The following is a 3,007-nucleotide window of genomic DNA, read 5'->3' as shown; positions in this document are numbered from 1 at the left end:
GTCAGTTTGGACACGGAGAGACTGAAGTGAGGTCACTCAAATTGTGTTGGGAGGCTCATCTAGTCATGGGAAAAGGGAGTCTCCAGAGAATGAAGCACTAAAATGGGCAGTATTTAAGCTCCTTGTGTATACAGTACCTCTTCTCTCGGTATAAGCATCTAAAGTTATTAACTTGCCTGTGGTTGGGCAGTGTTGCAAAGCATTAAGAAATGTGTCTTTCCGGATTGCCTTTCTACAATCCTGCAAATCTACAAGGTGATGGCTCTACCTAGTTCTCATATTTGGCTAGATTGAAAAGAGTTTTCCTGGAATCACACAGAATGGTTGAGATTGGAAGATCTCTCTGGAGATTCTCTCTGGAGATCATCTATGATGATCTCTGGAGATCATCAGATGATCTCTCTGGAGATCATCTGGATTCTCTCTGGAGAATCTCTCTGGAGATCATCTAGTCCAACCCCCAATGCTCTTGCAGAGTCACCTAGAGCAGGCTGGACAGGAGCACATCCAAGTGGGTTTGGAATATCTCCAAAGCAGGAGACTCCATAATCTCTCTAGGAGACCTGTTCTAGTGCTCTGGAAAAGAGCAACCTGGCCCGTACAGGGATTGAACCCGTGACCTTGGCGTTATTAGCACCATGCTCTAACCAGCTGAGCTAACCGGCCAAAGGCAAATAGTGACATCCTGGAAATGGACTCCAAGTCCCCTTGCTTGCATTCAGCTGAGCATTTGACTCAAGTAGATTTGCAGCATGCCAGTGCGAAGAGTGCTGCATGCTGTGAAATGATATTTCACCCCCAAACTGATGCAACAAATTTACCATTGCTTGCCCTGTTCCTTCCTCACCTCAGAAGGGGACCTCCTGACCACCTCCAGACAGTCTGTCCCATCAGGGCGTGTCACGGGACACAAGGGGTGTGGTCAGATTCTCCTCTCTGGGACATTATCTTCCATTGCTGGCTGGGAGCAAAGCACTGAAGTAAAGCACTGGAAAGCCCCTGCTCATGGGAGATGTCCATTCTGTGTTCATGGAAAGAAGGTCAGTGCTTCTAGCAAAAACTTCCAATGCAACTATTCACATCAACTTTTACTATTTATTGTCTAACTGGGCACCACAATTATTTAAAGCCTTTGAAGGAAGCAGCATGCTCAACATTTTCTGAAAGTTGGAGTCAGTGACCAGCTTCAGTCACCGGAGCCCAAAACAGGCTTTTTTTGTTTGTTTGTTTGGCTGGATGATAAGACTGCCTTGAGGAAAGGGTTGGTTTTGATGTTGCATCCCTCAGGCTCCTGGAACCTCTTTGATGCTGGGGCTCACAGAAGATTGGAAGATGGCAGGCAAAATCAGCTATTGGCCATCAACATGGCACACTCTTTGATCTCCTTACCCTATCCTTTCCAAGTCGACTGAATAATTTTGCCTTGGCTGATACAAAGAGCAAATCCCTAGCAAACCCCTATGATGATCTGGGGATAGCGCTGCTTGGGCTTGTAAGAACAGTCACTGTGTTTTGAGATGAACTGCTGCTGCAGTTGCTGGAGGGAGTTTTGTACATGAAGAACTGTGAGGGAAGGGGGGCAGAAATAGCTGCAAAATGTCAGAAAGCTATGACCAAAAGCAATTCACACTTAACCCACTTAAGATGTACCCTCCTAGAAACAGAGTAATTATTTCTCTACTGAAAGGATTTACCACTGCTAGAGGCAAATTCCCTGCTAAATAATTTTTCTGCAAAAGGTGGGGATGGGGAGGTGTCACACCAGCTAATTAGACAGGTCTTTACACCTTTTCAGTTGATCAGCTGATTTGCAGAGTGGAGCATACTCCCAAAGGGATGCAGACTTCCCAAGTTGGTCAAGCTCTTCGGTTTGCGTTTTGTGATCTCTGCCAGGCTCCCAGGGACTCAGGTTCGAGGCAGCTGAGCTGGGAGGACCTGGCAGATGCAAAAGAGAAGCTCAGATTCCATCAGTCAAAACAGGAGATGTAGCGGTCATTTTAAGTTAATATTTTGAAATTAAAAGAAAAAAAATGCCTTGAAAATTTTCAAGAGGTAAAGAGAAGGGAAATAGGTTGGACCCTATCCCAGGAGTGCTGTGATGAGAAGCCCACAGGTCTGCTCCAAGCCTCCTAAAAGTTGTGTACCAGCAGACCAGAATGACTTGACTTTGCTGAATCTATGCTGTTTCTTTTATTATTATTATTTGTAATACCCAAATGAATGTCTAGGCACTTCTCAGAAACAGGAAACCATCCCTGAATGACCAGCTAAATTCAGGTATGTTCCGAGTAGTGAGCAGATAGCAGTGAAAAGATAAAATGGAAGAGATGGAAAACTGGAGAAAAACAGAGAATTAATATAATGAGCAGGTTTTGTAATGCCTCTCAAAGGGTGAAATGGTTGTCTGTTAAAAATATTGTCTGGATACTGATGTGGTTCCTTGTCTAGCCACAATTATCCTGTGTGACCTGGGCAAAATCTCCCTGCCTTTATGTGCCTCAGTTCCCCATCTCTGTAAGGGTAATAATTTTTTTTCCCTCCAAAGAATGATTTGAGGATAAGGGCATTAAAGATTTTTCAGATCTGGTGTTGAGAGAATAGGATGTAAATGATTACCTTAGACTGTGGTTCTGGAGGAGCTGGGTGCTAATCTGTGCTTTGGGAATGGACTGATTACACCTTAGGGCAGTGGCATGTGACTTCTCAAGCACAGCCTGAGACCTGTTGATTTTTCAGTTTGATATTGAAGTCATGCAAGAAGCTATGCAAGAACTGGGACTTTTTTTTTTTTCTTTCTTTCTGCAGCTCTCTAATAAAACAGGATGTTTCTGACATCCTGTCAGAGGGACTCCACACAGACCTGTGTGCAGGATGGGGTCTGGTGTAGCACCCTGATGTGAGGGTGCTCCTGGAGTCAGCTTTGGTGAGCAGACTTAGAGATGCTGCACATGGAGGTTGGAATAGGGGAAGAAACAAGGAGAGGGGAGATGTTTGAGATTGGTCCTGA

The 3,007-nt window shown here is 44.7% G+C and overlaps 1 non-coding gene across 1 annotated transcript; it reads right to left on the bottom strand.

The window, feature by feature from the left end:
• Positions 1 to 592: 592 nt before the first annotated feature.
• Positions 593 to 666, bottom strand: TRNAI-AAU (transfer RNA isoleucine (anticodon AAU)). The gene has a single exon. It is a non-coding gene; the product is annotated as a tRNA-Ile (tRNA).
• Between the last annotated feature and the right edge of the window lie 2,341 nt (positions 667 to 3,007).

The sequence above is a fragment of the Rhea americana genome, unplaced genomic scaffold (genome assembly GCF_003343005.1).
Source record: "Rhea americana isolate MKP2758 unplaced genomic scaffold, rheAme1 scaffold_138, whole genome shotgun sequence".
Classification (NCBI taxonomy): Eukaryota; Metazoa; Chordata; class Aves; order Rheiformes; family Rheidae; genus Rhea; species Rhea americana.
This window is presented reverse-complemented; position numbering and strand designations above follow the sequence as displayed.